The sequence below is a fragment of the Pan troglodytes genome, chromosome 1 (assembly GCF_028858775.2).
Source record: "Pan troglodytes isolate AG18354 chromosome 1, NHGRI_mPanTro3-v2.0_pri, whole genome shotgun sequence".
Classification (NCBI taxonomy): domain Eukaryota; kingdom Metazoa; phylum Chordata; class Mammalia; order Primates; family Hominidae; genus Pan; species Pan troglodytes.
This window is the reverse complement of record NC_072398.2, coordinates 108,788,382-108,802,379: the sequence shown is the minus strand read 5'-3', so window position 1 is coordinate 108,802,379 and position 13,998 is coordinate 108,788,382. Positions and strand designations below refer to the sequence as shown.

The 13,998-nt window shown below is 41.4% G+C and overlaps 1 long non-coding RNA gene across 1 annotated transcript in view; it reads right to left on the bottom strand.

The window, feature by feature from the left end:
* Nucleotides 1-507: 507 nt before the first annotated feature.
* Nucleotides 508-13,998, bottom strand: part of LOC112208058 (uncharacterized) — a 36,013-nt gene continuing 22,522 nt past the window's right edge. The window contains exons 4-8 of the long non-coding RNA XR_008540238.2: nt 12,919-12,957; nt 12,045-12,113; nt 6,972-7,074; nt 4,178-4,289; nt 508-2,747 (exon numbers count right to left, since the gene is read on the bottom strand). This is a non-coding gene — a long non-coding RNA (uncharacterized LOC112208058). The remainder of the gene's footprint in view (nt 2,748-4,177; nt 4,290-6,971; nt 7,075-12,044; nt 12,114-12,918; nt 12,958-13,998) is intronic.

Sequence of the window (13,998 nt, the reverse complement as noted above, 5' to 3'; positions counted from 1 at the left end):
CCACTGGTAACAATCAGTATCCTTCGAAAAGTGCCAAAGTTATGAAGGACAAGGAAAGACTAGGGAACTGTCACAGATTGGAGTCAACTAGGGAGAAATACAACTCAATACAATGTGGGGTCCTGGATAGGCTCCTGAGACAGAAAAATGATATTTGGGTCTATAGCCATACCACCCTGAACACACCCAATCTTGTCTGATCTTGGAAGCTAAGCAGGGTCGGGTCTGGTTAGTACTCGGATGGCAGAAAAATGATATCTGCAGGAAAACTGGTGAATATCAGATGCAGTCTGTAGCTTAGTTAAAAATATTGTACCAATGTCAATTTCCTATTCTTGATAATCATATTAAGATGACGAGAGACAGTCAACATAAGCAGAAGCAGGGTGAGGGATTAAAGTAACACTTTCTAGTATTTTTGCAATTTCTTAAAGTCTAAAATTAATTCAAAATAAAATAATGTTTTAAAACTAAAAATAAATAATTAAATAAAATGGATCTCTTCTATTAAGGGTTTTCTAGAAATCTCCATCTTTCCACCACTCTCCTATAAAAGTTTCAATAACATTTTCCAAAACCACTTATCACTATTCTAAACTGCCAGTGATCAAAAGGGCAGCCTCACAGGTTGCCAAATTAGTGAAGAAGAGGAGAAAGCTAGAAGGAAGAGGAAGTGGAGCATCTGAGGGAAAGATTTTTAAATGAACTTCTTTGTGTTGCTAAATTTATTCGTATCCTGGAATGGGCTACAACCATCACAAGGACACAAAAATCATCAGGTAAATTCAAGGACTTTTAAAAAATGCATCTAACCACCTCCTGTCCAAAACATTCAAGCTTAACCTTTCTCCTGAAAATGCAATCTGCTCTCTACACCCTGCCTGCATACCAGATTCTGAGACCTAGATTGCCACAGGAGCAGAACCATCACCTTGTCCTGATTCAATAGGTTCTTGTTACATTATCAGCTTAAGATCCTGGGGTATGTGGAGATGTGCCTATTCATTACTGAAGGAGTTCATGCACAATTTATGTCCTTCACATAACTTTGTCCTTAAAAGCTATTTTCTGAATCCATTTCAGTTGTGTTTTCCCAACAGCCATATTAGGAGGTGACTGTTGTTTTCGCATATTCAAAGTAAAAGAAATGAGACAAATATCTCAAAATGATTGAGGTGCTCACAATAAAAAGGTAGTGATAAAGATAGTACCAGATCTCGTATCTGTAGCTTCTGTGCCCTTTTTCGTAGACCAGAGGACTCAGCTACTCTAGCAAATGGGTATATGAGAACTAGTGACCACAGTTAATCCAGCTGACATGACACCAGCCATTACATTCAAGTGCAGCGACGCATTTTGCATTGCTTAGCTCTTTCTACTTTTCAAAGCCCTCTTCACATATTTTATTGAATTTGATCCTCAAACCACATTGTAATGTAAGTAGAATAGCTATTTCCTTTTAGTAATCGTAACATCATGCCATTCAATATATAAACAAAGCCCCTTTATTTATATTACCTTATCTAGGTCCCACTAAAAAAAAAATATAAAGTAGCAGTGTCCCCATTTTCTAGATAACTGAGGCTCAAAGATTAACTGGTTCAAAGACACCCAGGCAATGAGGGGGAAGATGGAATATAAGAGCAAGTCTTTTGACTCATATTTTCCCCACTGTGCAATAGCTGCATACCAAAATGAGGAAAAATTACAAGTTTCTGACTATGAGTCCAAAAATGAGTTAACATGTGACTTTATACTAGAGGAGAATCTAATGAGGTCACTCTGCTTAGCTGTTTAGCTACCGCTGCTATCCCAGTGGGACTGGGCAAGAATAGAACCAAGTCATGCAAGTAAGAGCAGCATCTGATCGGGCGATGGGCTTGTATTCAGGTTGTTATCTCTACGGATAGCTGTGGTTCCCTGAGGAACCATTCCAAAGACATTAGAAGAGCCAGATAGAACCCACATTTATTCATTGGTTAAAGCTCAGAAATAATCATGAGGTCTCTGAGACAGGTGACAATTAGTCATAGGACGGCTCCTATTATACACAAAATTTCATTGAGCCAGCTCTCTATACTTTACTTCTTGCCCTAGTATATCTTAAAGATGTGGTTTTCCCCTTGCCTAATCCAGGAGAGCTGGATTTCATAACTAACAGGACTTTAGACTTGTGCTTCACCTTTCAGCATGCTTCTGGGTTCCATGATGTCCCAGAGCCTGACTATGTGCTTATGATAAAAAAAAAAGAAAAAAGAAAAAAATAAACTGAAGAGGGACCCCAGGCTGCAGGAGTGAGATGGGCATGTGAAGAATTGCATTTTCTCTGGTTCCTAGGTATGCTGAAGATGGCATCCAGGAGAAACCTTCTGGCCATCCCTCAAACTATCCCATAGCTCAGCTGGCAGCTGCGACTTAACTTACAGTGACATCAGCAACATGATGAATTCCATTGCCAGCAGCCTGGACTCCAGGAGGCGCCCCAGGCGTGGCTGATGTGCACAGGTAGGAGCCTGTCCTCTGTGTGGCCTCTGCACTGGAAGAGCTTCAAGGCCTTTTCCTCCAGGGCTGATGGGATTTGTGTTTCGCCTCTGTTTGTTTTTATGTACCTCTGTTTGGGGAAACTTTCAAGCATGCAGAGCAACATTCTGATAAATAGTGCAGTGAGGAGCTGTGCTGCATCCTGGAGCCGAAGGTCACAAGGAAGAGACCAAAACCGGTAAACTCAGGGGTGTTGTGGCCTGAATCTGTAAATCCAAACAATCTCACAGTTATGAAATGGAAAGTTTGTGGGGAAAAACAAATGCTTTGGTTATTACAGTGTTACTACATTCATAAAATATATTTCATTGGGGGGGAGTTTACACAGGGGGTAATGAGATTTTTGCTTTATACATTATTTATAACTGCTTAATCCAGGTACTGTGGGTTATTTTTTTATTCCTTCATTTTCACAGCTACAAAACACTTCAGTATTTCTAATGTATTTCTGCTTACAATACAGATGTTCTCCATTGTGTTTCTAACTACATTTCAACCGTTATGATCACGTTTATTTGTTTGTGTCAGCACACAAGCTGGGGTTGAATGTGCAACACACAATAGTAAGGCTTCAAGAAGCCTGTAAAAAGGCCTCTTGTGCTTTCATTATCAACAAATTAAAATATGCTGTGTGGCACTATCTTTATCATCAGTGGTTTTAATCTTTGGATAATTCCCCTACAGTTGGGTAGGCAGAGCGACAGCCCTCTCTCGGTGCAGAAAGGTTGCATGCCTTAAAACAGCACTTTTCAAGATGACCATTTGGAAGCAACATTTGGAGAACATTTGGGTTATGTCCTCTAACTGAATTTCCAAGCTGTTGGTAACGGACTAAAGAAAATGTAGTCTGTACTGAATACTAAGAAAGCAAGAGTGTAAGAGCCTTGAAGGTCACGTGTAAATATTGACATTTTAATTTTATTTAGTATACCAAATTGGGGCCCTTGCATTGCTTATCTTGCCATAAAAACTTCACCCACTGCACTGCCCTGCAGATTGTCAGGGAAAGATCTGATCTGAGCAGCCGTGGCTACTCTTCCTGCCATTGCTAACAAGACTGAATTTTGTTTGTGCAAAATCTGAGTCAAAGGGGTGTTCCTCCCCTCTCATCTCCATCACGGACTGATGCACCTGATTAGATAACAGAAATTTGTGGGCTGAATGTTCATGTAGAGACATGAAAGCCAAGATGCAAAACCAGTCAGAGAAAACAGCCTCCCACTCACTCACAGAGTCAAGTCAGGTGTCTAAAACCAAAGTTATTTGGGGAACCAATAACTGGCTAATTTGGCCAGAACACCCTTCTCTGTGTCCTCAGCAGCAGCATGAGGAAGAAATACCAGCATGTCCTCAGGCCTTATACCCTTCTTAGAAACCAGGACTCTACCTGCAGAGCTTAATCAGGGCCACATTCTGAAAGTGAGATGCAGGTGACAGCCAGGTCTCTCCACCAGCAGCAGTGGTTAGAATGCCCCACGCACTTAACAACTTCCAGGACACATTTGACTGTTGACCTAAAACAGCACTGCTTTCCTCTGCCAAAGCAAAGAGCCTGGCTCATGTAGAATAGGCCAGCAGTTTGGTAACTTGCCAGAGGCTCCTGTCTCCCTACAGTGAGGTCACCAGAATCACTTACCTCCTGAAACACAGTCGACTGAAATGAAGGTCCAGCAGAAATTAGGGGCCAGTGAGTTAAACATGGAGGAACCGGGGCCACTTCCAATGGTCTTTGGCCTAAAAGGTTTTCCCTAAGTGCAAAGAAGAAAATTGAATGTGGGAAAAAAATGATCTTTTAATGTTTCATAACTCAACTCTCTGACTTACCTCAAAAAGAAAGAAATAGTGTAAAAAGCCAACACCATTTTCTGCCCTCTACATTTGGGTTTCAAAAGGTGTCCTTCAAACAATGATCTGGCTTCCATGCCAAAATAAATGTCATGATTTACACCTCATGCTTATGTTTGCAATCCTAATCACCCTTCCCTATGCCAGCTTTATAAGTCTTGCTCAGTTCCACTATTGAAATAGTGCACTTGGATTCAAACAACACTCAAAAACCTTGTTTTTTGTTTTGTTTCATTTTTAACTATTACTGAGTGGACAGGGTCAATCCCATTCAAAATTCCCAAGTAGACAAAATCTGTCTGTGGCCCTTCCCCTTCCCCTCACCTTCTTGGCCGCCTCCCTCCATTCCCACTGATGAACTTCCAAGCTTCCTACAGCTCCACTAGTCCTTTTCAACCAATGGAAAACAAAGCAGTTTCCTACATTAGTGTATCTGCCTTCATAAAGTAGTTTAGTGTTTTGCACAAACCAAGAGAATGTTCATTTTAAAAGCAGGAAAGAAAGATTACAGATGGAATGTCAGACACCAGGGCACCTGGATAAAATATAATTTGGGGCAGGGGAGTATATTCTCATCATCCCTAAAGTAGATGAACCAGTCAAGTCAGTACCCATAAGGCAGGCTTGATTAGTCTCAGGACCAGGCCCCTCCACCCCCAACAAACACACATACACCTTTCCACTGTGATGTTTTAGGCATAGTGTATTGTAGCTCTGCCTATCTACTCAGAACCTAATGTATTCACATGAAAGTAAACTAACAGAGTCTGGCTGTCCTGGTGATTCTCAAGACCCTATTGCCTCCTCACTTACCCAAAAGGAAAGGAGCAGTGGTTTTTTTAAAAATTCAAGAAATCAGTTAAAAAAAATATGTTAGTGTTTCTCTGAAACATCTAAGTTAGCATGGCACAATTCATTTTATTTATAAAGAATTTGATTAACTCTGGTTAGCCCAGATTTGCTTCAGCCTGAAGCCCAACATCTCCTTTGCAGTGTGGTATCCTTCAGTTGCTCATTACTTGAGCCAATAGAGGCGGGAGGGGAGATGGAGAAGGCTGGTTTTATTTGAGCTTGTGAAAATGGCTTTTTATCAAGTTCAATGTCATAAGTTTTCTTCCACAAGAAAGTAGAATATACTTTCTGGTGAGCAATAGTTCTTTATCATATAGAAATGGTTCCTAATTCTCAGCAGATAGAGATTTGAGAAAACAGGGGAGTTCTCCCAAGTCACAAAGAATAATGTGATGATCAACGTGATAGATGGTTGTACGCTTTGATAGCTAGTTTCAGACTGATTTTCTGACACATGAGAGAGGAGCAGTGCCTGTTGCCCAAGGAAGGCAATCTGCTGGGAGGAGGAACACAAACATCCCCAAAGGCTACCAGGTCAACTGTCATTTTCAAAATTACCATTAAAAGTAGGCTGGTGGGCCAGGCATGGTGGCTTACGCCTGTAATCCCAGCACTTTGGGAAGCCAAGGTGGTCGTATCACAAGGTCAGGAGTTCAAGACCAGCCTGGCCAACATGGTGAAACCCCATCTCTACTCAAAATACAAAAGTTAGCCAGGTGTGGTGGCTGGTGCCTGTGGTCCCAGCTACTCAGGAGGCTGAGGCAAGAGAATTGCTTGAGCCCGGGAAGTGAAGGAAGCAGAGAGCCAAGACTGAGCCATTGCACTCCAGCCTGGGTGACACAGTGAGACTTCGACTTAAAAACAAAAACAAACAAACAAACAAACAAACAAAAAATTAGCTGGGTGGTGGTAGGTGCCTGTAGACCCAGTTACCTGGGGGTTGAAGCAGGAGAATCACTTGAACCCGGGAGGCTGCAGTGAGCCGAGATGACACCACCGTGTTCCAGCCTAGGCTGCAGAACAAGACTCCATCTCAAAAAAAAAAAAAAAAAAAAAAAAAGGAGGCTGGGCAAAGTGGCTCATGCCTGTAATCCTAACAACTTTGGGAGGCTAAGGTGGGAGAATCACTCGAGGTCAGGAATTTGAGACCAGCCTGGGCAACATAGTAAGACCCTGTCACTACAAAAAATAAGGAACAATTAGCCAAGCATGGTGGTGTATGCCAGTAGCCCAGAAATTCAAGGTTACAGTGAGCTATGGCACCACTACACTCCATCCTGAGCAACAAAGACCTTGCCTGTGAAAAAAAAGACAAGAAAAAAATTTTATTAAAAATAATAAGAATAGAAAACGTAGGCTGTGTATGTTAGATTAACAAAACATTCCCCCTACAAAAGGGTGAAATTTCAATTTTCCATGAAGTTTGAAATCTATAATCATCTGACATTATTTCCAGGCATGTAGAAAAAAATTCATTTGTCTTTTCATCTGGATTAGTTTATCTCCGTCAATGTGTATATCAGAAGCACCTGGGGATTCTGTGAGTTTGGGGAACATTTTTTTGTTTGCTTATTTGTTTGTTTTCAAAATATATGGTAGTATCCCACCACAAATCTATACTAAAATGAAATTTCATAGTGTATGTCACATAAATGTGCACTTTGAAAAATCCCCAAGTAAATTTTGAGATTGGCCCTTGATTCAGTGACACTAATATAAACCCTTTCACTTACCTTTGAATTTTGTGGTGACCAATCTTCAGATTTGAAGCCTACACCTTCTTAACTTGGTCCATGGGGGCACAAAAGGAGAGAGAGTGTAAATTCTGAGGATGACCTTGACAAAAGTGAACACAAGATTAAGAGATGTGAACCCAAAATAAAAGAAGCAAAGAACTCTGTCTTCCCTTGTCATCTTTAACTCTGCTCTATCTTGATTGTTCTCTGTGTTATTCACAGGCCCTTCTTCCTATACCCACTCTGTAAAGTGATTTACCCCAAAGCTCTCCACCCCTTTCACCTTGGATCTCTGGCCAGATAATCTCACCTTCCTCTGTGGCTTCAAAGCCATATACATTTGACTTCTGAATTCATCTGCTAGGGCAGCCGTAACAAAGTACCACAGACTGACTGGGTGGCTTAAACAACAGAAATGTATTTTCTCACAGCTTTGGAGGCTGAAAGTCCAAGAGAAGGCATTTATGGCTTTGGTTTCTTCTGAGGCCTCTCTCCCTGGCTCGTAGATGGCTGTCTTTACCCCACGTCCTTACATGACCTTTCCTCTGTGCTGGCACTTCTGGTGTCTCTTCCCCTTCTTACAAGGACATCAGTTCTGTAGAATTATGGGCTACCCAAATAACTTCATTTTAACTTATTACCTCCTAAAGACCCTAATATGGTTTGGCACTGTTTCCCCATCCAAATCTCATGTTGAATTGTAATTCCCAGTGTTGAAGGAGGAGCCTGGTGGGAGGTGATTGAATCATGGGGGCGGACTTCCCCCTTCCTGTTCTCGTGATAGAGTTCTCACCAGATCTGGTTGTCAGAAAGTGTGTAGCACCTCCCACTTTGCTCTCTCTCTCCTGTTGGCCATGTGAAAATGTATCTGCTTCCCCTTTGCCTTCTGCCATGATTGTAAGTTACTTAAGGCCTCCTCAGCCATGCTTCTGGTACAACCTGCAGAATGGTGAGTCAATTAAACATCTTTTCTTCATAAATTACCCAGTCTCAGGTATGTCTTTATAGCAGTGTGAGAAGGGACTAATACAGAAAATTTGTACCAAGTAGTGGGGCATTACTATAATGAAACCTGAAAATGTAGAAGCTGCTTTGGAACTGAGTAATGGACAAAGGTTGGAGCAGTTTGGAGGGCTCAGAAGAAGACAGGAAGATGAGGGAAGGTTTGGAACTTCCTAGAGACTTGTTGAATGGTTTTGACAAAATTGCTGATAGTAATATGGACAGAGATAGCCAAGCTGGTCTCAGATGGAGATGAGGAACTTACTGGGAACTGAAGTAAAGGTCACTCTTGCTATGCTTTAGCAAAGGGACTAGTGGCATTGTGCCCCTGTGCTAGAGATCTGTGGAACTTTGAACTTGAAAGACATGATTTAGGGTATCTGGCAAAAGAAATTTCTAAGCAGCAAAGCATTCAAGAGGTGGCCTGGCTGCATCTAACAGCATACACTCATATGCATGCACAAAGAGATAATTTGATACTGGAACTTACATTTAAAAGGGAAGCAGAGCATAAAAGTTTGGAAAATTTACACCCTGGCCATGTGGTTGAAAAGAAAAACCCATTTTATGGGGAGAAATTCAAGCCAGCTGCAGAAATTTGCATAAGTAAAGGGGAGCCAAAGGCTAGTAGCCAAGACAATGGGGAAATGCCTCCAGGGCATTTCCGAGACCTTTGCAGCTGCCCCTCCCATCACAGGTCTGGAAGCATAGGGGGGTTATACGGTTTCATGGGTCAGGCCCAGGGCCCTGCTACTCTGTGCAGCCTCAGGACATGGTTCCCTGCATCCCAGCTGCTCCAGCTCCAGCCATGGTTCAAAGGGCCCCAGATATGTCTTAGGCCACTGCTCCAGAGGGTGAAAGTTGCAAGCCTCACGGCTTCCATGTGGTATTAAGCCTGTGAGTACACAGAGGGCAAGAGTTGAGGCTTGGGAGCCTCCACCTAGATTTCAGAAGATGTATGGAGATGCCTGAATGTCCAAGCAGAAGACTGCTGCAGGGGCAGAGCCTTTATGGAGAACCTCTACTGGTGTAGTATGGAGGGGAAATATGGTCTTGGAACCTCCACACGAAGTTCCCACTAGGGAATTGCCTAATGGAGCTTTGAGGAGAGGGCCACCATCCTCCAGACTCAGAATGGTAAATCCACCAACAGCTTTAAGCTCCATTATTTTGGAGCTTTAAGATTTAATGACTGACTTGCGGGGTTTCAGACTTGCATAGGGCCTGTATCCTTTATGTTTTGGCTGATTTCTCCCTTTCAGAATGGGAGCATCTACCCAATGCCTGTACCCTCCATTGTATCTGGGAAGTAACTAACTTGTTTTTGATTTTGCAGGCTCATATTTGGAAGGGACTTAACCTTGTCTGAGATGAATATTTGGACATGGAGTTTTGAGTTAATGACAGAATGAATTAAGACTTTGGGGGACTGTTGGGAAGGCATGATTGTGTTTTGAAATGTAAGAGGGACATGAGATTTGGGAGGTGCCAGGGGCAGAATAAAATAGTTTGGTTCTGTGTCCCCACCCAAATCTCATGTCTAATTATAATTCCCAGTGTTGGAGGAGGGGCCTGGTGGGAAGTGACTGAATCATGGGGGTTGACTTTCCCCTTGCTGTTCTCATGATAGAGTTCTCACAAGATCTGGTTGTTTGAAAGTGTGTAGCACCTCCCCCTTTGCTCTCTGTCTTTCCTGCCAGCCACACAAAGATGTGTCTGCTTCTTCACCTTCCACCACGATTGTAAGTTTTCTAAAGCCTCCCCAGCCATGTTTCCTGTACAGCCTGCAGAACTGTGAATGAATTAAACCTCTTTTCTTCATAAATTATCCAGCCTCAGGTATGTCTTTATAGCAGTGTGAAAACAAACTAATGCAAACCCGTTTCTAAATACAGTCACATTCTGAGGCACTGGGGGTTGGGAATTCAACATATGAATCTGGGGAGACATGGTTCAGAACATAACAACTTCCAGTTATATAACTTTAATGCTACGTGATGACTGGCTCATATATTTGAAAAACTTTCACATGAAAAAGGGACAAGACAAGGACCAATGTGTGGAAGGTAAAAGCTGAAATTTTCAGCTGAACAAAAGGAAGACCTATGTGATAATGAGGGGGGTCTAGTTATTACGGGCTGCATTCCCTGATAGTGTGTCCCTGCCACAGGAAGGGCACAGCAGAGGCTGAGTGGACCACTATTGTGCCTGTCTTTGGGGAAATCCAGCATAAGCCTCCAAAATCCCTTTTCCTCTTTTAATTTGATGACATTAATGAAGGAATATGAGCTCACAGGGATTAAATCAAGATGATTAAAACAAAGAAGTAGAAAATATGATAACATGTCTACAGTGTGTCTACAAACATGGCATAATCAGATATGAGAAAAAGGATTTTTGTGAAATTTTAGAGTCACACCCTCCCTGATATGAGCAATACAATGGCAAGCAAGGTAGGAGAGGATGTGTTCTTTACCAAGAATGTGAGGCCTAGGGTAAAGCTGGCAGGTAAGGGTGGAGCAAGACCAACTAAGAAGCATCTTCCCTTGGAGAAAACTGTCACTCATCAAGTGGATGTCCATGGCAATCTAAATGGAGATTTTCCCAAAGGGACTACAAATGTCAGAACTCAGGTGATTTGACATCAACAAATCTCCCTGAAAGCCACTCGGAAGAATATCTGATGGTATGAGTTAGCATCTGCGGACTAGGGTTGGAAGATCTGACTTGAGCGCCAATTCCTCTGTGTACACTAGTCAGCTGACCTAAGATACATCATTGCCTTCTCTGAGTCTCAAACTCCTCATCTGTAAAATAGAAATAATATGGCCTTATCCTGACAGCACATTGTAAAAATTGATGAGATATGATTTAACTATGAATTTGCTATGAATTTAACCATGCAATTTAATTTATGTAACTGTGAATGGTACACTATTATTCAAATATGTGGTATTAATATTGTTGTCATGTTTTTATTTTGCCCAAGGACTGCCAATACTGTGTGCTATAAATGTAAGTGAGCTCCTCATTAGATGCAGCATGAAAGGCTTTGAGGGATGCCCTTTGATAATTTGATTCACTCAAAAAGATACAGACTTCATAGTCACAATGGGGAAAGTAATCCAGTGGAGGTGTTCATATTCCAAAATACCACTGGGAGATACAAAGGAATAAAAATTTAAGAAATTCCACACATCAGAAGGATAAGAGCTCTTGAGGTTCTTTCAATGGATAGTGGTTTCAGATTTTACTATGCATTAGTTCTGTCCAAGATGCTTATTACAGGTGAAGGCTCTCCTTCACTAGAAGCCCTCCCCATCCTGACTCTTGATTGCATGGTTCAGTAGGACAACGCTTTGAAAAACATTTCCCTGGAGGGTGAATTCAGACCCTCAAAAGAGGGATTCCATGCTTCATACAACACTAAGGAGGCTTTGAAGTGTTTACCACACTTGGGTTCTATTGGCAATACCCAGGGGTGACTTGGAGTTTCCTTAGGGTTCCTCTCCAAAATGTCCATGTACTTAACTCCAAGATATGTCAAAATAAGCATTAAAGCTAAGTTTAAAAATGGTGCTTGTTAGGCAAAGCAGCTTCAAGGCAATGCCCTTGATCCTTCCTCCTCTCCAGAATGCCACCCTAAACGCCTCTACCTAGAAATTTTGGATTTGCCAATTGCCCAGAAGGATGAAAGCCACACAGTGCAATCATTGTCAAGTCCTGCTGAGCTGTGCGGAAGCTGGCGTATGTGGAACTGCCTGAGCTTCTCAGGGGCCTCCTCCTGGCACATCTAGCTCAGATGAAATGGAAGGCCTCAAAGCCTCACCCACCCCACCCTACCCACCTTCATTTATACCAGTTCACAGAAGAATAAGGAAAACAGACAAAGACCATATCTGGAAGATATCTCCAAAGACCTGAAGCCCTAAATAGGAAACTGAGAAATTTGTGGGAACTTTTAGAATTTTGATCTCTTCATACACACTGCTAGTCACTGTTACTGAGAAAGTAGCAAGACCAGCTTTTTCCATTCATTGTCATCTGCCCTTGACATGCTGGACTCACCTACTGTGTCTCCAGATCATGCCCATGGCCCCATGCAGTCTAGGGATCTCCACCAACAGCCAGGTCCACCTGAATAATGGAAATTACTTGAATCAGTGAGGGACAACTAACATCAGGTGACATTTTAAGGTAAACTCTTTTATGCCTATACTATTTCTGTCTTTACTAAGTATACTTGTAATCTGATCAGTAGAGTATAAGTAGCCTACTCTCTCATAATATTTTTGTAGGAATCAATACAGTGTAACCAAATTGGTGTCAATAGGTTACATTCCTTATTTGTAATTATTGAGGGTTTTCATTTCTTCATTGAAAAACTATTGGTTTACATCATGCCATTTGACTTCTGGTTCAAGTGCTTTCAAAGAAACTGATTTCTTAAAATGCATCCTTGAAAGCCTGACAGTCTAACAGTTGAAAATCTATGTCAAGACCATATGGCAGACTAAAGATGGGTGAGAAGGCAAGGGATGGGGGTAAGCAAGGACAGTGATACTAAGCATACAAGCAGATGTTTTCGAGCCAAAGCTGGAAGAGCAAATGGAGCAACTACTAATAAAAAGTGGGCATGTACATTTTGATTTCAATGTTTAAAAGTAGCCCAGTGTTCCATTAAAAACAATGCAGCCACTATTCAAAGAGAAAATGTGTGTAATGTGTATGTGTGTGTTACATTAAGAAAAGAGTTCCATTTCAATTTCTGAGCTTCGTAAGCAATCATCCTTGTGATCTTTCATTTGTGCAAAGTTTCACAGTCTACAAAACACTTTCACAAATATTACTTATTCATCCAACAAACATTTATTGGGTTCCTCCTTACTGCCAAGCATTGTGCCAGACACTGGAGATACAAATATCAAGAGATAATACTTACCTTCAATAAGTCCACAGAAGCAATCTGCAATCTCTTAACCTGAACAAATTTAAGGAACAGAAAAATCTTTGCAAAGATCAGAATGGGAAGATGATTTTTTAACATACAATGCCCCACTACAATCCAGATTTCCAAAACCCTAGGAATGATAAAGGAGAGAAAAAGATCACGAATTTCCCAAAATTTTGAGAAAGGCATTGTACTGCCTCTCATTCATTAGACTCCATTGCTAATCACTGGAGTTTCATACTGTTTAAGGAGGCATTCCTCCAATGCCTTTCTGAAAGTTTCTAGGGATGTCCTAATACCTATAGACATCTCCATTTGCCATACACCTGGACTGAAAGGGGGTAGTATTCTCTCTCCTTAATTGTAATAGGTTAGGCATTCAATTGACAAATAAACCTTGAGTACATTAACTTAAAACATAATTGAGGATCAGCTATGATGTGTCATGCACTGATTGGAATTATAAGAGATGAGTAAGTCCATGCCCCTTGATCACAAGTAACCCAGGAAGGGAGAAATATTTACAAAAAGCTAGGTAAAATAAAATGTAAAGCAACTGCTCTCCAGTAGTGGGAAGGGCATACCCTAGGGCAGACTTTTTCACCTAGCTAAACTTCCCAACCTCTGACTCCTGTCTTCGCCATGCTACACGTGGTAGGACGAGCATCCGAAACAGACAGCTGACATGCTTTAGGCACTGTGCTGTTTGCACTTAAATTCTTCGAAGTTCTGGAATGGGAATATGTCCTCTGAGCCCATTAGGAAACAAGCCAGCCTAATTTCACTTTTTAAAAAAAATCATATCAAATTAATCTTGTTTTGATAGGAATACTGAGTTAGGTGACTAGAAAGATATAGTGAATCTTGACTTGAACAAGAATTCTGAGAAAGTCTCAAGATTTTTTGCTGGTCATGTTGGAAAATAATTTGTACCAAATGATACCACACAAGATGAATTCATAATATTTAAATGACAGTGCCCTAAGGGTGCTGGTGAGCCTAGAGGAAAGTTTCTGAAGATATTTCTTAGCCTGTGCCCTTAGCTCTGTATTATCCAAACATGTTACACAA